At 41.6% G+C, this 25,782-nt stretch overlaps 1 non-coding gene and 2 gene segments (V, D, J or C); 1 reads left to right on the top strand and 2 right to left on the bottom strand.

Annotated features, from left to right (window-relative positions):
* LOC131273808 (immunoglobulin kappa variable 3-11-like) overlaps positions 1–25,782 on the bottom strand; it is a 911,457-nt gene that overhangs the window by 770,891 nt on the left and 114,784 nt on the right.
* Positions 1–25,782, bottom strand: part of LOC101429283 (immunoglobulin kappa variable 3-20-like) — a 74,040-nt gene that overhangs the window by 26,465 nt on the left and 21,793 nt on the right.
* On the top strand, positions 8,778–8,884 carry LOC111766809 (U6 spliceosomal RNA). The gene has a single exon (XR_002798771.1). It is a non-coding gene; the product is annotated as a U6 spliceosomal RNA (small nuclear RNA).

Raw genomic sequence — 25,782 nt, 5'->3', positions numbered from 1 at the left:
TTATTATGTTGTATTTTAATTACCATATAATTCCCATTGCTCCCTACAGCTACAGTATTGACTTGGCAGAGACCATGTTAATATATCCAAGGACAGAAGGACCTGGACAGAACACCTGCACAGCTCTGTGATTTTGTACCTTACAAGAGCAGCTCACAACCACTTACCAGCAGTGATGTCCTTGAGCGTCACCTGCTGGATTTTTCATTTTGTTGAGAACTTTAATCAAGGCCACTTGCTCTATATCAATGCTTGGGAATACTCACGTTCCACAGGAAAAGTGACTTCCTAGACAGTGTTTTGGGGCATCTTAAAATCCTTTTCACATCAAGGATTTCCTTTAAAATTGTGTTTCTTTAAAAGAAGCTTTGTGCTGGCATAGGTGGAACGAAAGATAAACAAGGAAGTACTGCATGGTTATGAGTCCCCCTGCCATTTAGCAGAACTCTTAAATATTTCACCCTTCTGATTTTGCCGCAATGTGTCTTCCCACTTGTGAGTTTACTGGCAATTTCCCAAATAAATGGATATAAATGGGCTCAGTTTCTGAAAATAACCTTGGTGAAATAATAATAATATACTCTGGGGGGAAAAACAGAAGAAAGAAAGAAGACTAGAGAAGATTAGATAAAAGAAGAGGAAAGAGTAGAGGGGAAGAGAAGGAAATGTATAACTTTGGGTCCAAATTTTATAAAAGTCAAGGGCCAAAAATATGTTTAACTCTAAAGCCATTTTTATCCTGAAGGTACTCAAGGACAGTACAAATAGTTGACCTTTGGTTCCAGGGCTATACAAGAGTCTGAGTGGTAAAAGACAGTCAATAATTTACCCCTGTGGGGTACATTATCCTGAAGGACCTACCATGTACTATGGGCTAGAGAGACACAAATCCCAAAGTAAAGGTGAACCAAAGTAAAAGTGGAATCTATCCTCCTGCAACAGAAAGGAACTAATAGAAAGGTTTGTTTTGTTACAAAATGGGTAATAGAAGATATATTAGCAGTCTAAAGAGAAACATAGCTGACAAGAGCTATCTATAAATAATAGCTTGGTGCAAAATTAATTGTGGTTTTGTATTGTTGAAATTGCCATTTGATATTGGCATATATTGTTATATAAATGTAATTATGTTATACATTGTTTTAATGTGCATTTCTTACTTTATGTTTCTTTGCAGTTGACTTATTAATTGCTGTTTATTTTATATTTATTTTAGACTATGGAAATCATATTAGACAAAAAGCAAATTTGAGCGATTTTCTTATTTGAGTACAAAATGGTCATAAAGCAGCAGAGACAACTCACATCATCAACAGCGCACTTGTCAGGATCTGCAAACTAATGTACAGTGCAGTGGTGGGTCAAGAAGTTTTGCAAAGGAGATAAGAGCCTGGAAGATGAGGAGCATAGTGCCCAGCCACCAGAAGTTGACAACAACCAACTGAGAGCAATCATCAAAGCTGATCCTTTGACAACTGCACCAGAAGTTGATAAAGAACTCAACATTGGCCCTTCTGTAGCATTTTAAGCAAACTGAAAAGGTGAAAAAGCTTAATAAGTGGGTGCCTCTTGAGTAACTGAAAATTTTAAAAAATTGTTGTTTTGAAATCTTGTCCTCTCTTACTCTATGCAAAAACAAATAATTTCTTCTTCAGATTGTGACATGGGACAAAAAGTAGATTTTATACAATAACCAATGACAACCATCTGAGTTGCTAGACCAAGAAGAAGCTCCAAGCACTTCCCAAATCCAAATTTGCCCCATGTGGGCGAGTGTCGGCCCATGAGCAAGACCGTGCGTTGCAACGTACTCAAAGTCTCCAAGGCTGCTGGCACCAAGAAGCTGATCGAGAAATTATGAGACCCTGTCTGCCCCTTGGCTCAGTATAAATAAAGTTTATTCACATTTACAAACAAAAAACAAAAAAGAACTTGCACCAAAAACTGGTCTTGGTCACAGATTGTTCATCTGCTTCCAGTCTGATCCACCATAGCTTTATGAATCCTGGTGAAACCATTACATCTGTGAAGCATTCTCAGCAAATCCATGAGATACACTGAAAATTGCCATGCCTGCAGCCTGCAGAAAGGGCCCAAATCTCCATGACAGCGCTTGACTGCATGTCACACAACCAATGCTTCAAAAGTTGAATGAATTGGGCTACGACGTTTTGCCGCATCCGCCTTTTTCACATGACTTCTTACCAATTGACTACCAGTTCTTCAAGCATCTCAACAACTTTTGGCAGGAAAAACACTTCCACAACCGGACGGATGCAGAAAATGCTTTCCAAGAGTTCATCAATTTCAAAAGCACAGATATTTATGCTGCAGGAATAAATAAAAATATGTTGATTGTAATGATTCCTATTTTGATTAAGAAAGATGTGTTTGAGCCTAGTTATAATGATCTAAAATTCATGGTCCAAAACCATAATTCATTTTGCTCCAACATAAAAATATTAGAAGATTTTATAAAATTGTCTTACATGACTGTTGGGATGCACACATCCGAATTCTGTAAAGCACTGCAAGCTGGGCACTCCAAAGAAATTTTTTCATATATTTCCCAGGAGAATCTGGCAGGCTGAAGTAGAGACATTCTCTCTTCAGGCTGCTTGCAATTTACTGGTGATTTAAATCTACACTGTAACAATTAGGCCAGTTCTTGCTTCAACAAACAATTGGGTGCCATTACCTGGACAAGCTGACACATGAATCTAACCATTACAAAAGACAAGACTTCAAACCAGAGGCAAGGAACATAGCCTCATGAGCACCACCTCTTTGGTGGGTCTTATTTGGTAATACATGATAATCTACTTCTCCAATATAACAAAGCTGTACTCATTAATAATTCAACTAACTACTCATGATTCTTCTAATCCTTTATGCAAACCTACAATTATAAATATACCTATTAAATATATCTCTCAGAGTCTTATGTCTTTGAAGTGTTCAAATGCTGGTTGAGACCTGAATCCCATAAAAATTGCTGCTAACTCCTCTCAAGTTCTTCATTATATATAGAATCAGGCCTCTGCATTGCCCTCAGAGCAAATGTTTTCTCTGAAAATGAGCAACAAGCTGCTTAGATGTCACACTTAGCACTGTCCTTTAGGTCAGTTTGTCAAATAACAAAGTGATTAGTTCCCTAAAGTGCAACCCCTCCACCTACTGATGATAGGTAAAATGGCTTCAGCTCCAAAGTTGTCATAGAGCAGATTCTTCATTTACTCCCACCAAAAATCAATGATATTTTTAGAATTATGCAAACAACATCAGGATCACTTCTACACTTAGGACACCCACTTAGGAACAAATAAAACAGAAACCCTGACCTCATAAAGCTTTCATTTTACTGGAAGGGACAAACAATAGACAAATAATATCTCTGTATCCTCTCTTATCCTGCTTCTCTGAGATTTCCTCTCCTGTGTGCTAGGTGCACAGTGCAGGTACCACAGCTCTTTTCTCCTCTGACTTGCCTTTCAGGAAGCTGAGGTGGATCCCTCAAGGTGGCTCCCACTGCTCCCTTCCCTCCTTTCCCTCCTACTGGAATGGTCATGCTCACATCACCCCTCTGGTGGGCAGAGATGTCCCTGGGTGTCATGATGCAGTAGTGCCTCACTGCAGTTCCTGGTGCTTAGGGAGATGGGCTCCCACTCTACCTCCAGATCCTCTGACTTTTGTAGGAAGAGTGAAAGGACCCAGCTAATTGGGGGGTTGAGTGGGTTATCCACCCCAAGCTGCTTCTTGGAATCTCTAGGAAAGGACAAAGTAAGCCACGGCGTCTACAGAGTCCCTGTTGTGCACCAAGCTCTGCCTAAACCAGAGGGCAGAGGGTCTCTGCAGACTCACCTAGCAATCATTATTAGAGTCTACAAATACTCTCATAATGATTGAAGTGATGAATGCACAACCATGTAATTATGCCAAATACTACTGTTTGTACAATTTGTATGAATTGTATGCTTTATTAATATGTATGAATAAAATTGATTTGTTCTAAAAATATGAAGCAATAGAATTGATTTTTTAAAACTGAGAGGGGAAGAACTCTTCAGGAATAAGATAAAATCAAGTTGAATCTCTCTAACCCTTTGCAATGTAGGAACTTTCCTCTTCAGTATGAATTTAAATAAATTTTAAAAGTACATAATTTTCTCTTTAAAAAACTATTTTGTCTCCATTTGCAATTCATCTTTACATTCCCATGCACTACATAGATATGTGCTGTGTTGACTTTTCCTTTGAATAAGTTATAAGCTCTTTCTGGATCATTCATATCATATGAGTGTTGGAGATTTGGACACGAAGGATATCGGAAATGAAAGAGAGAAAAGGGAGAAGGAAACAAAGAGAAAGAATGAGAGAGCTGGGATCAGGGGTTCTGCGAGTAATGACTCCTCAGACAACTTTATTGTGTACAAGAGGCTCTTTATATACCCAGTGTTTGAACCAAGGAGGAGGCATACGTAGCCTATGTGCCAATAAGCACAAACATAGCGTACGTGACATTAAGCAGGAACACGTATTAACTATCAGCATTACCTATAGTCTAAGGAATTTAAAAAACTCTTATCTCAAGGTAAAAAGTCTAAGTGTTCTATTCACTACAAAAGATATGTGCTCATCTTTTCTTTCAGCCTTTAACAGCTTCATCCCATTTGCTGAGAACCCTTAATTACCGCATTCCTTAGGTTGCAAGCATAGCCATGGAGACAGCACTAGCATGGAGAAAGCACATCTCTCCTTGAGAGGTCACTGTGCCTCAGTTTCCAATATATGAGTAAAATAAAATTTTAACACAATTTTTATATCCACATAAAAATTATGATTTTATTTTTTCTGAAAAATATATTTTAACAAATCGATTTCAGTTTCCCTAAATGCCTCATATTCTCATATTCCTCCTTATCCAGATTAAATTATATGATCCTGCTTAATAACGATTCCTGTAAACACATGAAGAAATCACTTGCTGTTCCTGTATTTCCTTATTTTCATCCAGGAAGACCATACCCATAGCAAAAACCCAACTCTTCACATGCCTGTATCCATGGCTCTGTGGCTGGTGAATCGATCTAACTTGCCTCACTTTAAATTCATGAACACTCACCTCATACGGGCACTGAATCTTGCCTCACAAACATACGTCATTTCCCTGGACGCTTCACCCTCTACTCTTTCTTTTTATTATCTCTCAAGTTCTAACATCTCTTCCCTGTTCTAACTACAAAGCAATTGCCTTATTTCCTGTTTACTGTGTAAAAAAAAATATATATTTTTAATGTAATATTATTACAAAGTCAAAAAAAATAAAAAAATTAAAAAAAAAAAAAAAAAAAAAAAGAAGCAATAAGAGGAACAAGTCCATTAAGAATAAAGGAGTAAAGTCACTGAGGGGGGAATGAAGCTGGCTAGTAAGACTGGGAATCAATAGATGATCTGGAACCTGGCAGAGAGTCCATGTGGACATCAACAACCCTAAGGTGGCTGCTGGAAGACCCCTCCCACACACACACACACATACAAGATTCTGTCACTCAGATGATTTCCTCCAGAAGTCAGGAGAAGCCCGATATTCCCCAAGGACATTATAATTGGGATTTCCCAGGGGAATGATGGGTGGGTTAGTCAATCAAAACAGCAACAGCTGGAATTCCTGCCCTGCCATTAGCAAAAGGCTGGATTAATTAATGGTTTAAAAAGCAGGCAGATCTCTTGCTCTACTGCCTTTGACCTGTCCCAGTGCCTGTCTGGTGCTGGTCCTGCCCTGTTCCTGCCTTCTGTGCCCTGCTCTCGCTATTTCCCCACATGGATCAACACACAAGTTGGGCATTTATAATCCATAATGGGAAATTGTAGTCTGTAAATTAGCCCACCCTTCAGTCCCTTCTTTTCTACCAGGGACCCATGATCTGTTATTCTCTCTCATTTCTCTTCCTTCCCTACCTGAATAAATTACTGGTCTAACTAGAGAAAAAATAAATAAATTTTAAAAATATTTAATAAAGAAGAAAAGTCCACAAGTCCCTCCCATGTTTCCTCTGATCAAGGGATGTCTATGTCCCCCTGCCCTGCCTTCCTTCCAGTTATTGTAGATGAGCAGACAGTCCTGTTTTGTGAGGCCAGACCCTCAGACCCCATCCCTCTCATCTATTCTAGGATATTGCTCATTGTGTCCACTCCTCTCTTTCTGAACTATCAATGTTCACCTCTCTTAGCATCATTCCCATCAATGTGAAATTATCATTTTTTAAGTATAGAAAACTACTTTTAATTTAATAAGGTAATTTACCATACAAATTACTACATGTTATATTTTAAACAGTATATATTCTATATTATAAAATAAATATGTGAACATGTTAATATTAAATATACATTATTCTAACAATATTGTGATCTTATTCTTTATAAAACTAACAATATATACTGATTGGTTCTATTTTTAAGTGTTCTTTAAGAAAATTATTTGATACTGTTTTCACTACTGGAGCTTTGTAGTATGTTTAGAAGTCAGGTAATGTTATTCCACAAGTTTCATTTTTCTTTTCCAATATGTCTTTGGCTATTCGAGGCCTCTTTCCTTTCCAAATAAATAGTTTTTCTAGTTCATTAAAGAATGCTGTGTTCATTTTTATTGGAAATGCATTTGATCTGTAGATCAGCTTTGGTAAAATAGACATATTAATAATGTTTAGTCTTCCTATTCACTGCGCAACAACCTGTTTCATCATTGTGGCACATTCATTGCATTTGGTGAATACATTTTGGAGCACTGCTGCACTGATGGATTATAGTTTACATTGCAGTTTACACTCTCCCCGAGTCCATTCAGTGGGTTATGGCAGGACATATAATGTCCCTGCAATATCATTTAGGACAACTCAAAGTCCTGAAAATGTCCCCACATCACACCTCTTCTTCCTTCTCCCTGCCTTCAGAAATGCCCATGGCCACTGTCTCCACTTCAATGGTACCATTTCTTGCATTGCTAGAGTCACAATTGTTTCATAGTCAAATACCAATAAGTTCACTCTAATAAATATTTTCTTCCTCAATCCTGTGGACCCTGGGTGGTGATGTATGCTCCACCTTTATATTGAGATGTGGCTTAAATACCACATGGCTGATGGATGCAATTCTCCTGCTTGCAGTTGTAGACACTTGTCGCAGTGTGGGCTCGCCCGGAAGGCCGCTGCAGGGGCGGTGTGGGCTCGGGCGGAGGGCTGCAACACACAGAGGAGCCTTCCGAGAAGGCGCCCCGGGGCCGGCAAGGTGCGGAGGATGCGCGGTAGGAAGAAGACTACCAAGGAGACCAGGATCTGTGCACAAGTCTGATTTAGTCAGGAAGTACAGCGGTTAATATAGGGTGAAGACGGGGGAGGGGCAGGGGGCGTGGCCGGGGGCGGCAGACGGCTGATAGGTTCATGCAGGGGTGCATCACTGGTTGCGGGCAGAAGACGGGGTAGCCAGGGTTCTCGGCGGCAGTGAGGCGGGGCTGTCATGGCGCGGCGGTGGCCCTCGGGGGAGAGGCGGGGTTAGGCCACCGAGGGGGAAGCGGGTGCAGCTGGGCAGAGGGGCGGGCAGTACGCCCGAACCCCAAGCGGAGGGCCTTAATGCCTGTTCCCGCCACCCGAGTCCGACTCGCACCGGCGCCTGGAGACGAGCCGACCCTTGCTGTTGCCGCGCTCCCACACGGTGCCACCCTACAGACACTCTTGGTTCCCTGGTGTGGTGGTTGACCATCTTCACCTCCCTGTTAGCTGACCTGGGTAAGATAGTTTTTTAAAATCCCTAATTATAGTTTGACTGTTATGTTTGGACTTGGTCCTTCCATCTCATTTAGTATTTCTATTTACCATACTTTCATCTTGGGTTTGATTACCCTGTCCAGACTTTGGCTAGATTGGTTTCGTTATATTTGCACATCTTGTTCCTTTGAGTGGTTTAGAAGTGTTAAATCCTGTTGCTGTTCAGTGTCTACTAACCTTACCCCTTTTTATTTCCATCATTGTCCACACAGCCTGAAGGGGAAAGCCAAGGTCTCTGAACATGGGCAGATGCTACTTCATGTGATTCTACATTCTGCTGGCCATCTCACCCAACCAAAGGCCATGAAGAATGAGGTGGGTTTTCCCCAACTCTGTGCAGACAACTAGCACTGGCTGATTCAAGGGCTAGTCCTGCTCACACAAAATAATAGAAGTTTCCAGATTCCTGTTTCTCCATCAGTTTGATCACATAAGTTAAATCTTTGAGGTTTTCCTCAAAATTTGTTTTCTGCTAAATGAATTCCAATCACGATTCTCCAATTGTGAAATAAATTTAGCAATTTTCTATTTTTTCTCTGATTTCAAAGATTTTGAGAGCATGAAATACTGACATAAAGTCCTCATGGACAAGGGTTTCAATCTCTTTCCTTTCCTCCTGGTCCGACTTCTTCCTATCTGCTCTTCTTTGTTGGAACTTTATCTAGGTCTCTGCCAGGATTACCAGGGCAGTGCAGGAAATGGGAGTCAGTCTGTTGCTTCTTCCCAGCAACAGACCAGCAGGACTTATCTGTGCGCTGAGGAGGATGAGTGGGAGAATCAGGAAGCAGCCTAGCTCAACCCTAACTAGCACACAGAGGCACCAGTCAAAGGAGAATCAAGGTTATGAGAGTGGATTTAAGACATCCCCTAAATCTCCAAGAGAAATTATTTTTAATTATTTTTTTATTTTTAAAGAGACTTTAGATTACATAAATGTTACATTAAAAATATATAGTGCTCACTTTGGCAGCACATATACTAAAACTGGAACAATACAGAGGAGATTAGCATGGTCCCTGCACAAGGATGACACCCAAATTAGTGAAGCGTTCCATATTTTTTAATGTGGAGAAAGTGGCCATGGCAGCTGCTGAGGGTAGGGAAAGGGAAGAAGAACTATGATGTGGGGACATTTTCAGGACTTGGAGTTGTTCTGGGTGGTGCTGCATGGACAGTTGCTGGACATTGCATGTCCTGCCATGGCCCACTAGGTGGACTGGGTGAGAATGTAAGCTACAATGTAAACCGCTATCCATGTGGTACAGCAGTGCTCCAAAATGTATTCACCAAATGCAATGAATGTGCCACGATGATTAAAGGTTGTTGATGTGGGAGTAGTGGGGTGAAGGGGGTGGGGGCTATATGGGGACATCATAGTTTTTTTAATGTAACATTTAAAAAAATAAAAATTAAAAAATTAAAAATTAAATTAAAAAATATGTATATAAGGGACTCCCTTAAGAATACAATGGAAATAAAATATCAACCATCTGACAGTCTAGTAGAGTGGAAATAATCTGACTGCAGATAAGAGCAATTAGGCGTTCTAGGCCCAATTGCCTGCCTCTGTGCTCTACATGATTTGGTCAGCTGCTTGGAGATAATTCAGGAGACATGCGTCTTAGAAACAATTAGGTGTTCACATTCTAACCCAAGTAGGCAAAGGTTTTGTCAAGTAGAGGAAGTGTTTTCTAAATGCTGAAGGCCACAAAAGATCTTTAAGCAGTTTAGGCTGGTGGGAGCAATGTATTCTGCGGGTGGGAGTTTAGGGTTACAAGGGAAACAAGACGACAGTAGAAGAAGCTGTTCACAAAACAACATGAGGTTTTTGGTATCCCTGTTTGTGTTCCTATGGAAATGACACAGCATGCCATGATTTCCTGGCAGTTCCAAAGACAGCAAGGACCTGGGTGAACTCCACGGAAATGGTGGCACCTGTTTTGAGCTTTACCTGCCCTACGACAAGAGAACAGTCAGTCAAAATAAAATCTACTTGCCTACTCTTTACCTTCATTTTCATATCACATCATCAGTTGCTTAATAGCAAGCACATTTCAAAGAAATGTATATGCCTTGGATTGGTATACAGTTAGTCTGTCTGTTTAGAAACAGCATCATGCCCAAGGAAAAGTTCCAACAGGAAGACAGGCTGGCATTAATCTTAACTAAGAGATGCTAACAAGTTTCTTAATTACAGTGAATGAGGGTTATCATTTGCAAACCACCTCTCCCCATCAGAAGGTGTGAAGAGGTGGCAATCTTTTTATTTTGCTTGTTTTTTCTTCCCAATTTACATTCAGCCTACATTAGGGGAAGGAAGGAGGGAAGCAATCCTGATGTGGTAAAATGCTAGAGAAAGGGAATGTCGGGCTATGGACAAAAATGTATTAATCTCTAGGACTTCAGATTTCACCTAAGGAAAAAAACATTTCCTTCTGTCAGGAAAGTCCAGGGCTCCCGCACCTGCTGGAAAAGGGAGATATGATTCAGCAGCTGAGCCAGGCTCTGTTGCACTTCAATGAGAAGGGTTTTTGTACAGCAAGAAATCAGAGAAATATCACGGGGTTGGACGTTCTGCCAAGGGACCAAGATGGAAATCAAACGTGAGTAAAATCCAAACTTTCCTCCCTCGGTTGTCTGTGCCTTGTGATCCTTGTGTTAGTTATAAAATGACCTAGAGAGATGCTGAGTGAACGGGCCTGGTAATGTCTCTGCAGGGGGCGGCTGGGCAGCGTTGAAGGCTCTTTGGGACCGCGCTGTTTCGGGGATTTTTGCTGGTTGGAAGGTGTCTGGACGTCAATTTGGTGGGAAGGTAACAGAGAGGATACGTCTATAATATATAAATGGAGGTCCCAGCTGGGCACGGAAAGTTCTCTCCTTGGGTGGGCGCAGCTGGGTGTCGGGCGCTGCTGCAGCTCGGGGAGCCGCCGTGGCCAGGGTTTTGTTTTGTTGTTTTTTTTCCCTTATTTTGGAGGCTCTGCAGTGCTGAGGAATTCACGGGTACTGGGCTGGCTGGTGAGGGGCTGTTGGGACAAGACTCCTTTGCAGATCGATTTGGGGAGACAGACGGTGTTTTGTTGTGAAGCGGGGGAAGTTTTGGTTGCCGGACAGGGGTGGAAGCGCTTCCCGCCTGGAGCCCCATCCCCACAGGTCCGGCTGCCGATCTGCAATGGAATTGGATTTTTGGCAATAAGGGGACACAATTGGGAGATTGTTGCAGGGTGCAGTGAGGGAGGGGGACACGTCTGGAAGCCGATTGGGGAATATTTTGCGAAGTTTGGGACTCCCGGTCTTGGAGTCTGTTTTCGGCGTTTCCAGCTGAAGCCCAGCCCACCCGGCGGGGCTTGGGATCTGGGTCATTGAACTGGCTGTGGTGTAGAGGCGCCCTCAAGTGGGTGTTGCATGGGAGCACAGGGAGGGAGCTGTCCAAATGCTGAAACCCTGAGGAGTAGGTGAATTGCAGGGTTCAGACATTAAATATAGAGTTTGCGGATCTGGCTTCCCCCACGGGGCTGGCACCCAGCTATGGGGATCCCTGAGGTCTATGTTGCACTGCGGGGCTCCTAAGCTTCCTGTTGACCAGATTTGAGGTTGCCAGGACTGGGTCCCCTGGACTCTGGTGGTCCACACCCCAGACTCACACCTCTTGAGTCTTCAGTGTCTCAGACTTTCCACCCCTGAATCCATCACGCCCTGGGGTCTACCAGGGGTCCCTGAGTGCCCTGGACCTTAACGTTTGCATTTTATCTTTATTGGTTCATATTGTTTTGTTTTTATTTTCACTTTATCTTATTTTTTACTCTTTTTGACGCCCTGATGGCTAATATTGCATTATCCCCTAGTCTTTTCTCCTAGCGTGTCCCCCAAAGTCCTTTTTTTATACAGTTATTTAGGGGTTTTTTCATTGTTGTTTTAGATAGTGTTGCAATTGTGGCTCGTGTATACCTGTATTTCTCTTCCCCCTACCTGTTCCCCACCGTTTGCCCACCCTCTTTTTCTTTCTTCCTTTCTTCTCATCTTTCTTTTTTTCTTTATTATTATTAGTTTTTCTTTTTAGGTTTTCTCTCTCCCTCTTCTCCCTCATTTTCCACTTATTTTATTTTAATTCAAGTATACAATAGGTGCTACAGGGAACACCTCACATTTGCTGGGTTTTCCCATCCTCCACTGCCTCATTTCTGTGTGAACTGATTTAGGCTACCTACAGTATCCCCCTTCCCCTGCATCTTGATATCCGCTATCAGCTACTGTCTCTCCTATATTCCACACCCCACCTCCCGTTCTTTGATCCACAAAGTGTCTACTCCTTAATTTCTAATACCTTTGTTCTATTTTCTGTCTGGTATCCACTCTTGAAACTATTACCTTTCTTTTCTTTTTCCCTCTCTCATGAAAACAATAGCTTTGTAGCTCATACCATATTCCTCCCATATTCAGTCATCTACCTCATAAAAGGTACTCTACCTACAGCTATAACTCTACACAATCTACATGAATCTAACCTCCATCCTCCCAGATCTCATATTCTTGCTTTGTTAACATATATCACCAATACTATTCTACACTTTTTCCTTGCTTACACAATTGCCTCTCCCTGGCACTAATACTTTCCTTTAAAGTGAACTTAACCAGCAACAAGAAATTAGAATAAGAAGAACAAAGTGACAAAAAGAAGATATAACACTTATGCAAAAATAACAGCTAATTAATTTCCAAGACTAGACAAAGAAGCTAAGGAACTGATTAAACCCGTCAAGATAAAAGGATGACCAGAAAGCAACAAAAATCAACAAACCGAATCAGTGATCAGGAAAACATGGCTGAATCCAATCAACAAACTAAAAATCAGGAAGGGGAGCAGAACTTCGCACAAGCAATGAAAGATCTCAGAACATTTATCACCGACAAATTTGATGAAGTAATGAAAGAGGTTAACAACATGAAGACAACACTGGGAGGGGAAATTGCAGACATACGCAAAAACATAACAGACATGATGGGAATGAACACCACACGTTCAAAAATCAAAAATACACTTGCAGCAAATATCAACAGACTAGAAGAGGCAGAGCAGAGAATTAGTGATGTGGAAGACAGTACATCAGAAATCAAACAGATAGTAGAAGGGGTCGATAACAAGACAGAAAAAATCCAGCTAGGATTTAGGGACCTGAATGACAATGCAAAACACTCAAATATATATATTATAGGTATTCCAGAAGGAGAAGAGAAGGGAAAGGGGTCAGAAGGAGTGTTGCAGGAAATAATGGCTGAAAACTTTCCAAATCTACTGAAAGAGACAGACGTACATATCCAAGAAGCACAGCGCACTCCACTGGTCATAAACCCCAACAGGCCCACCCCAAGACATATACTCGTCAAATTATCCAATGCTCAACACAAAGAGAAAATCCTAAAAGCAGCAAGAGAAAAGAAAACCATCACATACAAGGGAAGCTCCATAAGATTAAGTGCTGATTTCTCATCTGAAACCATGGAGGCAAGGAGGCAGTGGTATGATAAAGTCAAGGTACTAAAGGAAAAAAAATTTCCAACCAAGAATACTATATCCACCTAAACTAACATTCAAACATGATGGAGAGTTCAAAATATTCGCAGATAAACAGAAACTGAAAGAGTATACCAACAAGAAACCTCCCCTTCAAGAAGTTCTAAAGGGAGTTCTGCAGGAAGAAAGGAAATAACAGGACAGGCAGAGTTGGAGGCGAGTATAAGAGCAACAAAAAAAGACAAACTAGAAGGGGAAAAAAATACAAACAAAATATGACAAACACAAATCCAATAAAAATATGGCTAACACAAATAATTCCTTGAAAGTAATAACACTGAATGTCAACGGATTAAACTCACCTATCAAAAGATTCAGACTGGGACACTGGATAAAGAAATATGATGCATCTGTATGCTGTCTACAGGAGACACATCTTAGACCCAGAGACGCATGGAGATTGAAAGTGAATGGCTGGAAAACAATCATACAAGCAAACAATAACCAAAAAAAGGCAGGAGTAGCTATATTAATATCAGACAAAATAGACTTTAAATGTGAAACAATTGTTAGAGACAGAGAAGGATACTACATTTTAGTGAAAGGGAAAATTTGTCAAGAAGATCGAACAATCATAAATATTTATGCTCCTAACAAGGGTGCCTCTAAGTAAGTGAGACAAACGCTGGAAAAACTAAGTGAAACAATAGATGCATCTACAATCATAGTGGGGGATTTTAATACACCACTATCTACCTTGGTCAGAACATCTCAAAAGAGAATCACTAAAGAAACAAAACATTTGAACAGTATATTAGAGGAGCTGGAACTAATAGATATATATAGATCATTACACCCAAAGACAGCAGGATATACATTCTTCTCAAGGGCACATGGATCATTCTCCAAGATAGACCATATGCTAGGCCACAAAGAAAGGCTGAATGAATTCAGAAAGATCGAAATCATACAAAACAATATCTCTGACCACAGTGGAGTCAAGCTGGAAATTTGCAAGGGACAGAGGCCCAGGTGTCACACCACGATTTGGAAATTAAACAGCACACTCTTAGAAAAACAGTGAGTCAAAGAGGAAATCTCAAAAGAAATCAATGACTACCTTGAAACAAATGATAATGATAACACAACATACCAAAATTTAAGGGATACAGCAAAAGCAGTACTGAGAGGGAAATTTATAGCCATAAATTCATATATCAAAAAAGAAGAAAGAGGAAAAATGGAAGAATTAACTGCACATTTGAAGGAATTGGAAAAACAACAACAAAGTCATCCAACAGGAAGAAGAAGGAAGGAAATAACCAAGATAAGAGAAGAACTAAATGAAATAGAAAATAAGAAAGCACTTGAAAAGATAAACAAGACCAAGAGCTGGTTTTTTGAGAAGATCAACAAAATTGACAAACCTTTAGCGAGACTAACAAAGAAAAAAAGAGAGAAGATGCAAATACACAAAATAAGAAATGAGAAAGGCGATATCACCACTGACCCCACAGAAATAAAGACTATCATAAGAGGATACTTTGAAAAACTATATTCCAACAAAAAGGACAATTTAGAGGAAATGGACAAATTCCTAGAAACACATAAGCAACCCATATTGATGAAAGAAGAAATTGATGATCTTAACAAACCAATCACAAGCAGAGAGATGGAATCAGTCATTAAAAATCTCCCAACTAAGAAGAGCCCAGGGCCAGATGGCTTCACAGGTGAATTCTACAAAACATTCCGGAAAGAACTAACACCAATCCTGCTGAAACTATTCCAAAAAATCGAAACAGATGGAACATTGCCGAATTCCTTCTATGACGCCAACATTACCCTAGTACCAAAGCCAAACAAAGACACCGCAAAAAAGGAAAATTACAGACCAATTTCTCTAATGAACCTAGATGCAAAAATACTTAACAAAATACTTGCTAATTATATTCAACAACACATTAAACGAGTTATATACCACGACCAAGTGGGATTTATTCCAGGTATACAAGGATGGTTCAACATAAGAAAATCAATCAATGTAATACACCATATAAACAGATTGAAGGAAAAAAAACACATGATTATATCTATAGATGCAGAAAAAGCATTTGACAAAATACAGCACAATTTCTTGATAAAAACACTCCAAAAGATTGGAATACAAGGAAATTTTTTGAACATGATAAAGAGTATATATGAAAAACCTACAGCCAACATTGTTTACAATGGAGAAATCCTAAAATCCTTCCCTCTAAACTCAGGAAAAAGACAAGGATGCCCATTGTCTCCATTCCTATTTAACATTGTCTTAGAAGTACTTGCTCGAGCACTGAGGCAAGAACCAGATATAAAAGGCATTCAAATTGGAAAGGAAGAAGTCAAAATTTCATTATTTGCAGATGACATGATCCTATACATAGAAAACCCTGAGAGATCTAAAACAAACCTTCAAGTACTCATAAATGAGTTTAGTAAAGTTGCAGGTTATAAGATCAATGTGCAAAAATCAGTAGCATTTCTGTACACCAATAATGAGCAAGATCAGGAGGAAATCAAGAAACAAATACCATTCACAATAGAAAATAAAAAAATCAAATACTTAGGAATAAATTTAACTAAAGAAGTAAAAAACTTATACACTGAGAACTATACAAGACTGTTCAAGGAAATTAAAGAAGACCTAAATAAATGGAAGAATATTCCCTGTTCATGGATAGGAAGACTGAATATTATCAAGATGTCCATCCTACCAAAACTGATCTACACATTCAATGCAATCCCAATAAAAATCAATGCAGCCTTCTTTAAGGAACTAGAAAAACTAACTATGAAATTTATTTGGAAAGGAAAGAGACCCCAAATAGCCAAAGACATACTGAAAAAGAAAAACGAAATTGGAGGAATCACACTACCTGACTTCAAAACATACTACAAAACTACAGTAGTGAAAACAGCATGGTATTGGCATAAGGAGAGACACACAGACCAATGGAATCGAATTGAAAGCTCTTATATAGAACCTCACATATACAGCCATATAATATTCGATAAAGCCACCAAACCCTCTCAACTGGGAGAGAGTGGCCTATTCAACAAATGGTGTCTAGAGAACTGGATATCCATATGTAGAAGAATGAAAGAGGATTACCATCTCACACCTTATACAAAGATCAACTCAAGGTGGATCAAAGACCTAAATATAAGAGCCAAGACCATAAAAACCTTGGAAAGCAGTGTAGGGAAACATCTACAGGACCTAGTAATAGGAAATGGCTTCATGAATATCACACCAAAAGCACGAGCAGCAAAAGAACTAATAGATAAATGGGACTTCCTCAAAATTAAAGCCTTCTGCACCTCAAAAGAGTTTGTTAAGAAAGTAAAAAGGGAACCTACACAGTGGGAGAAAATATTTGGCAACCATATATCTTATAAGAAACTTATAACTTGTATATTTAAAGAATTCATATATCTTGAAAATAAAAAGATAAACAACCCATTTAAAAAATGGTAAAAAGATTTAAACAGACACTTCTCCAAAGAAGAAATATAAATGGCTAAAAAGCACATGAAAAAATGCTATAAATCTCTAGCTATCAGGGAAATGCAAATCAAAACTACGATGAGATACCATGTTACTCCCATAAGATTGGCAGCTATAAAAAAAACAGAAGAATACAAATGCTGGAGAGGATGTGAAGAAAGGGGAACACTCATCCACTGCTGGTGGGAATGCAGAAGGATCCAACCATTCTGGAGGACAGTTTGGCGGTTTCTTAAAAAGCTAACCATAGATTTGCCATATGATCAAGCAATACCAGTGCTGGGTATATACCCAGCAGAACTGAAAACACGGACACAAACTGATATATGTACACCAATATTCATAGCAGCATTGTTCACTATCGCCAAAAGTTGGAATCAACCCAAATGCCCATCAACAGATGAGTGGATCAATAAAATGTGGTATATACACACAATGGAATACTACGCAGCTGTAAGAACAAATACACTACAAGCACACGTGATAACATGGATGAATCTTGAGAACCTTATGTTGAGTGAAGCAACTCAGGCATTGAAGGACAAATACTACATGACCTCAATGATATGAAATAAACAAGCTGCCTCAGAGAGCTAGAGACTGAACAATAGGCTTACAGGAAATCAGGGGGTGGAGGAAGGATGTGAGCCTACGTCTGCAGGGCTGGAATTTATGATGAGCTGGCGGTAAGTATGAACACAAAGAAGAGATAAAATGGGGGCAAGGGGTTGCCTTTGGGTGGGGCTTTGTGGGTTTGAGGGGGGCTGGGGATGGGCGGATGAGTAATATTGCCCAAAAAGTGGGAGGAGGGAGGGGTAGCATACAAACAGGAGAGTGTCAGGTGTTGGTTGAGAGTAAAATGCTGAAAAAATCGTATCAAAATATAATTAAGAGGGTTACCTGTTTAGGATGCTCGGAAGGGATGGTCCGATGCGGGACGGGCTCCTGGGGAATGTCTGAATGCTCATTTTGCCAGAGTGGGTGATACCATTGGGTAGAGACCCAAGTAGTGAGAGTGGGGGTGGACCCACATCCTGGGGAGGACTAATGCCATCAAATAGAGGGAACTGTATCTCTCGAGAGAAAGGGTGGCTCCCAGGGCATTGGGGCAGCTGAGCAATTTAGGACCTGAACACTGTTGCAAGCATCTCTGGACGTGGCTCCTTGGGAAACGGAGGTTGACTGTCACTGTGGGCACCAAGGGGAGGGGAAAATGGATGTTAAATGTGGGAAACCAACGTAAATGTGGGGTAAGAGAGGAGTTTCGTGAGAATACACAAGGATGGATATAAAATATGTAATATTACATCATAAACATATAGGGGATGACAGAATGATAATGTAAACCATAATGTAAAACATAGGATAACTAAAAATGTTAGAAAACTGCGTGTCCTAAAGTATGCACCACAATGTAAGCACAGATGTCACCTGGTTTGAAAGCTATTGTCTCAGACTCTGTACATCACTTTAAGTAAATATGTTGTGAATAGGTTGTAAGAGTATCGCTGTGGAAGGGAAAAGGTTTTGTGGTGGATGTGTGGGAGTGCTGTATATTGCATACATGAATTGCTGTGGTCTAGGGCTCTTGTGAAGAGAAGTTCAATAATTAGGGGAAAAAAAAAAAGGAAAAGAAAAAGATAGGATGTAGAATTTTACAAGTCAACATGTATTCTATATCTAACCTTTAAACCCATCGCTATATTCCATTTTGCTAGAAAGAGATCCTGACATGATAATGGGGCTTCAATATTCAGGAAGTTCTGGATACCAGAGTGGTCCAACAATGGCAGCAGAGAAATACTGGTATGGGATACTATTGACAGGGGATATATGGCTGACAGGGAGCTATACAGGGCATATGTCCAGGGTGCATGGTAATGTTTGGATATACTCATAGTGGCAACAACTAAAAATGAAAGCTGGGGGGGTACTGGGTCCCTGGCCGGGGGTGCTGTGCCGTGGTCCCTAGGGGAGCAGCGGCAGTCCCCCAAGTGCAGCGGCAAGGACCGAGAAGGAATGAAGGTCCAACAGTAAGCCTCTGATACTAATGACTATGCTTGTGAGCCTATATGCCTGAAATAAGAACAAGGCCTAGAGCAGCACTGTGCCTGGGAATTTCCTCCTGACAGCCTTCATGTTACTCAAATGTGGCCAGTCTCGAAGCCTAACTCAGCATCTAAATGCAACGCCTTCCCCCCAGCGTGGGACATGACACCCGGGGATGAGCCTCCCTGGCACCGAGTGATCACTATCAACTAACAACTGATAATGCAACTGGAAAATGACCTTGTGTGGCCGCCGCTGCGGTACCGCGGGCGGGTCGCTGCCGCACGGGCGGGTCACTGCCGGGAGTCGGGCCGAGCCCACGGCCGGACTGGGGCGGCAGCGGGCGGCTCAAGGCTTGGTGGGGACGCGCGGTTCGATGGAAGAAAAACCACGGAGACGAAGTCTATGCGCAGGTCTGATTTTATTAGGGAAGTACATGGGGTTTTATAGTCTCGTGGAGGTGGGGAGGTTGTGGGAGGGGCATGTCTGCGGGGCAGCTGAGGATTGGCTGCAGAGGCAAGGGCGGACCTGCGGTTTAGGGCGTAAGCCATTGATGGCAGGGGGGGTTGTTTCAGAGGTTGTGCCGGGGTGGATACGGGATGAGGGCGGTTGAAATGAGGCGGGGAGAACAGCGATCGGCTGGGAGGGGGAAGATAACAGTGGCTGGGAGGAGGGGCGGAGGGAAGCAGCAGCATAAGCTGCTGCTGAGAAGGGCCATAATACAGAGAGGTTACGAAGAACAGGCGGGTAAAGTATAAGGAAGCGAAAAGCAGGGTGGGAGCAGGGGACAACCTTGAATTGAAGGTTCGATGCGGATCAGTAGAATATCCCTGTCTACATAGAATAATATGACTTTAAAATGCTGTTTGATCTAATGTAAGGGGGAAATAGAAAGGAGAAATGAGTTTATATGGCTATGAGTCTCTAAAAAAAAAAAGAGTCTGGAGGCTGTCAGAAGGATTGTCCTTATGCACAACTGAGCAGAATCTAAGAGACAGATAAAGTAGATACAATCCCCAGGTATTGGTTCCTTTGAGGGCTAAAGGGACCCACGGGTTCTACAGTCATGGCAGATAGGGTTCACTGCCATGTCAGATGGCCCTTCTATGGAGCTGGTGTTTCTGCATGATGAAACTGGACCCAGAGGGGATCTCTTTTCATAAGACTATCATGCTACTTTACTGGAATTGTATTTGCTATTGGGGTTTAAGATATATTTAGGGGATTGAATCTTTTTACTGACAATATGATAGCCAGGCCCTGAGCCTCAACAGACTCCAGCTCCTACAATCTGAATTATTGGACTCACCTCACTCAGCTAAGATGGAGTTGAAGAAGGACAACCACCACACCATGGAGCCTAGAGTGCCTACAACTGAAAGCAGGAGGATTGCATCCAGTAACCATGTGGAATCTGAGCCTCCTCTTGACATAGAGGTGCAACGGACACAACCAATCCAAGGACCTCAGAGAAAAGGTGGCAATGGAGTGGGAAAAGTGGACATGGTGGCTGATGGGTGTGGAGAATGGCAGGAAGAGATGAGATGTGGAGGCGCCTTTGGGACTTGGGGTTGCCCTGGATGGTGCTTCAGGGGCAATCACCGGACATTGTAAATCCTCCCAGGGCTCACTGGATGGAATGGGGGAGAGTGTGGGCCATGATGTGGACCAATGACCATGAGGTGCAGAGATACCCAGAGATGTACTTACCAAATGCAATGGATGTGTCATGATGATGGGAGTGAGTGTTGCTGGGGAGGGGGAGGGGTGCGGTGGGGGTGGTGGGGTCGAATGGGACCTCATATTTTTTAATGTAATATTTTTACAAAATCAATTAAAAAAAAAGAAAATAAATAAATAAAATGACCTATAAGCTCACTCTTTGCAGCCAGACTCTGATATCCTATGGGGCAAAGATAAAGATAAAGCCTGTAAGCAAACTTGAGAATCGAGTGCACATTTTCTCTGTTTCTCTGAAGGACAAGATTCAGTCACTGGCTGAGAGTAACTTGCCTGAGTGATAGTTTCAGAAATTTACTGGGGAGCGTCATCACAGATTCTGAACAGAGCCTTGCTCAATGGTCAGAAAGAGAAACTCAGTTTTTGTATGAGTGAGAGATTAAGAGAAACCACTGTGTGTACAATTTTGGCAAGGGAACCAAGCTGGAAATCAAACGTATGTATGTTTCCAAGTGTTTTTACTGTTTCTGTCCATTGGATTTGCTTTTTGTTCCTTCTTGTGTATCGTGGTGCAGGCCAGGGATGTAAAAAATTTCATTCCTAGGTTAGATATAGAGAATGGAAAATTATTCCCCAGGAGGCTAGCTGATGGCTAATTTTTCTGATTTCCAAATCAAAATAATTTAATTGGAGAAGGGGTCTTGGTGCCCTTCTCAGGGAAGATTTTTGTAGAGGAGGAAACTTAAGAAGAAGCACTATGGTTCACTTTTGACCAAAGGACCAAATTGGAAATCAAACATAAGTACATTTTTCCTCCATGATTTGTGAAGTTTTTGCAGTGTTGTAACATTTGTGTGAATTTGTGATATTTAGGCTAAATTAACCATTCCTAGTGACCCAAAAGTAAATAGCAGAAAATCTGCCAATTAGGTGAGCCAACAAATTGTTGGATTTTTTCAAGGTGAATATGGTTTGTAGGGAGAATGAGAAAGAAAGAGCTGGAATTCCCTCCAAATTAGCCAATCTAGTCTGATTAGGTTCAAAAAGAGGAGGTTTTTGTTGAGGGGGAAGTGTGGGTCCTATCACTGTGGCTCACCCTCAGCCAGGGGACCAAGGTGGAGCTGAAACTTAAGTGCCTTTCTCTAACTGTTTTTCTTGTAGATTTGTGAAATTGGGGGCTTTTCATATTTGGGATATGGGTTGAGGTCAGTTCTAAGGAGAATGGGATTCTCCCTGAAAGCAGATGAGTAAGGGCCTGACAAACAGTTGATCTCAAGGAAGAATGTAGAGCCATCAGTTGATGCAGCATTTAAATGGCCAGATTTTCTCCGTATCAGACAATCTAGTAAGAATGGCAACAGGAAGGTATTTTTGTTGAGGAGAAAGTAATTAAGCTAATACTGTGGATCCCCTTTGGCTGAAGGAACCATCTGGAGATTAAACGTAAGTAATTTCTCTCCACTGCTTTCTGAAATGTATGTCTAATTGCCAGTATTGTCTAATAGAGGCTTAAGCATAAGTTTTGTGGTGATAATAATTGAGAGCATTTCAGATTTGTCATCAGTTTAAGTAAGTTAGACTCAGTTTCATATTTAGATTTGGAGACAAAAATATGGTGAAAATTGATCTAAATTAAACAACTCAGAAAAAAGTGTGTAGATTAATGAAGAACCCTTGGAATTATAAAGAAAAAAAGTAATTTCATTTTCATTGGGTTTTGCCAAATATTTTATTGGTTTTTTGCTCATCATATATGATTAAGAAAAGGAGAGAAATGTATTTCTTAGTCTGTGTTCTCTCTTCTGCCTGAGAATTATTTTACAAGTAGAAAAATCAATAGTGTGAACTAAAAGCCAACAAAAAGCTAGAAAAGTATACCCAATTGTGAAGTAGAAGAGGTGGCTTAATGTCATTTTTTACAGTCTGAGCTGTAGACTGTAAAAATCAGCTTAGAATGTTCATGCTCTTTTATAGGAAGAAGGCCTATGAGACTAAACATGAAATGATCTTTTATGATAATGGTGGCAAGACTGTTGTCCCCAAAAGCCCAGTTTCAAAGAAATGTTTAAATGAAGGAAAGTAAAATTATTGCATTTTTAATTGGTCAAGGACTTGTATAAAAGCACAAAACATTTTACTTAAAGAGTGGCCACATTTTTATACCACCAAGGAGGCCGTAGCACAGCTAGCGTGGGCCATAGTCTTCTTGGCAGTATTTCTTCATGATTGAATGACTTCCATGGCCATGCGCTCATGTGGCAGTGAGTGCCTGGCTGCTAAGGTCTGCAGCAACCCAGCACTGGTTCATTTAAATTTGCTGTGGCCTGCTCTTCATGACACACAGTGATACAAATAATGCCACGAATGAAATGCGGTGGACATAACCTAATGTGGGAAAAACAAGTAACATATCTATTTGTTAGAGATTTCAGATATAAAATTCACATTCATTTCTATTATTATATCCCCTTAATTAATTTTCACTAGGGGACTATAAAGAACTGAAAGCGATTTTTTTCAGTGATATATAAATTATTTCAATACCTGTGATAAAATTTATTTAAACGGTAAAAGCATAATCCAAAAGAGATAAATGTATATAAGTCTTTCAGGGCAAACTTCACAGCAGCAAAAATCAAATTTAATGCCAGCAGTCTAACCTCTCAGGTCTTGTTAAATTTTACTGACTTCACATCAAATATCATTTATGCATATTAACAGATAAATAGAAATAAGCTAAATTTGTGATGATTTTAATTTTCAAAAATGTAACTGATTTGGGTAGGAGTATAATATTTCAGTTGTACAAAATATCTAATTATTTATAGATGTGATTAATAATTTTACATATATATTTTTTCAATACCTTAATTCTTTGATAGAAAATTTTTAATTTAGGTATTTTAATCCCATCACCTCTAAAAGAGTTTATTAATTTGGCTTTCCTTAGCATCAGCTGATTTCAAAAGTGATGTTTAAGGGGGATTATTCTGGTCTCAACCAACTTGGCAGGGGGTATTTAGGGCCTTTAAAACTCTATTAAAAGCAATGGATGTGTCATGATGATGGGAGAGAGTGTTGCTGTGGGGGGAGTGGGGGGCAGGGGCGGTGGGGTTGAATGGGACCTCATATTTTTCATAATGTAATTAAAAAAAAAAATAATTAAAAAAAAAAAAGATTACTTGAACCCGTGGGTCTCTTTATCCCTCAAAAGAACCAATACCTGGGGTTGTATCTACCTTATCTGTCTCTTAGACTCTGTTCAGTTGTACATAGGGGTATTCCTTCTGACAACCTCCAGACTCTTTTTTGGAGACTCACAGCCTTATAATCTCATTTCTCCTTTCCATTTCCCCCTTACATTAGGTCAAACCACTTCCCGAAGTCATGTTATTATATGTAGACAGGTATATTCTGCTGTTCCGCATTGAATCTTTAATTCAAGGTCATTTTCTAGAAATAATGCCCAGATCTAAAGGAGTAATTGTTCGATGTTTAAATGTGTAGGGAAACAAAGATGGGAATATCACAGAATGTTTTCCCTCTCCTTAATTTCTAGAGATCACATTATTTTTCCGCCATGGCTAATTTTATACAATTCTCTGGGAAAATTAGTCGTGTAAGTTTAAAAGAGAAATTGAAAAAGTTCAGTATCTTATATTGAACTGCTTGGCTAGCTTTATAAGAACCATAAACTCATCTGTTGACTTCTCCTAGCAAAGGATTCTGGATTTGTTTTGTGACTTTAAACAAGAGCAAACTGAGTGGGGCTGTGGGGGACTTGCTGTCCCACTCGGGGCTGGAACACAAGGGGCATTTCCAGGGGCCACCTGGCAGCTGCTCAAGGTTAGAGCTGAAGCCAGCCAGCTCCTCCTGGGCAGGTGGCCAGGGTCGCAGTGGACCCCAGATCATCTCAGCACCCCTGGGCTGACTGAACATCGCCCCCGGACAGCTGGAGACTCGGGCGGGGGCCCAGGACTCACCTAGAGTCTCTGGGGAGGGGAGAGTGGGTGGCAGGGCCCAGAAGGCAAAGGGGCCTCCCCCTCCAGGCGCAGACACAGGCTTGGGACCCACTCTGCAGGGTGCATCCAGCCCTGCCAAGGCGAGGGATGCACGGGGCGGGGGCAGCCTCGAGCCTAGGGCAGCTCTGGAAGGGGACGGGGGCAGTGGGAGTCGGAGCCTTCCCCAGCGGCCGCTGCCTCGTCTTCCTCCACGGGGACAGCCCACAGCTGTCCTGGGTTCTGAACTCGGAGGGTCAGAAGAAGAGGTGTGGGTGTCTCTGCCCATGGCACTGAGATCACTGCACGAGGCAGGGAGAACAGGGGAAGGACAGAAGGTGAGGTCAGACCAGCGAGCCAGGAGACCTCAGGTGGTGTCAGAGTTAGAGCAGCGATGAGCCACCCGAACGCAAGGAAAGAGCCACATGAGAAAGAGGTTGTTGATGGGGGAGCAGGGGGCGGTATATGAGAACCTCTTACATTTTTTAATGTAACATTTTTGTGATCTCGATATCTTAAAAAAATACAGCCTCGTGGCTGCACTGACACGGAGTACGCATGTTGCTGTGTGTCTGTCCCCCCTCCCCGCCTGCCCACTTCTCTGTGCTTCCCTCCCCAGGGAGCGTGGCCAGCCCGTCCCTTCCTCTTCCCTGTCCCCGGAGCAGCTCGCTTCTGGAACGGCCTCCGTCGTGTGCCTGTGAACGGCTACTGTCCCGGTAACGCCAAGGTCACCTGAAGGTGGACGGAGACAAGTGGACCAAGGGCGTCCAGAGCAGCGCCTGGAGCAGGACAGCGAGGACGGCACCTCCACCTCCACAGCGTCCTGACGCCGCCCGCGGCCCAGCACAGCGCCCACACCAAGGAGGACTGCAGGTCACCCCGAGGGCCTGCGCTCCCGCTGGTCAAGAGCTGCACCAGGAACCAGGGCTGGAGCCTGCGAGGCCGCCCCGCCCAGGGCGCTGCCCTCTCCCCAGAGATGCCCGAGCCTCTCAGTCCTGCAGCCCCTCCCCAGCTCAGCTTCCCCTGCCCCTTTAGGTCAAAGATCCTAATATTTGGGGAAAAAGAGCAAAAAGAATGAACTAATAAAGTAAATGAAAATGCTTTGCACGTGTGATTTCTCCTTCCTGACTTAATGTGGTAATACATTGTTTTTCAAATTGCCAATTTTTTCTT

Source organism: Dasypus novemcinctus, chromosome 17, assembly GCF_030445035.2.
Source record: "Dasypus novemcinctus isolate mDasNov1 chromosome 17, mDasNov1.1.hap2, whole genome shotgun sequence".
Lineage (NCBI taxonomy): Eukaryota > Metazoa > Chordata > Mammalia > Cingulata > Dasypodidae > Dasypus > Dasypus novemcinctus.
Note: the sequence above shows the minus strand (reverse complement) of the source record. Positions and strands in the feature narration are given on the sequence as shown.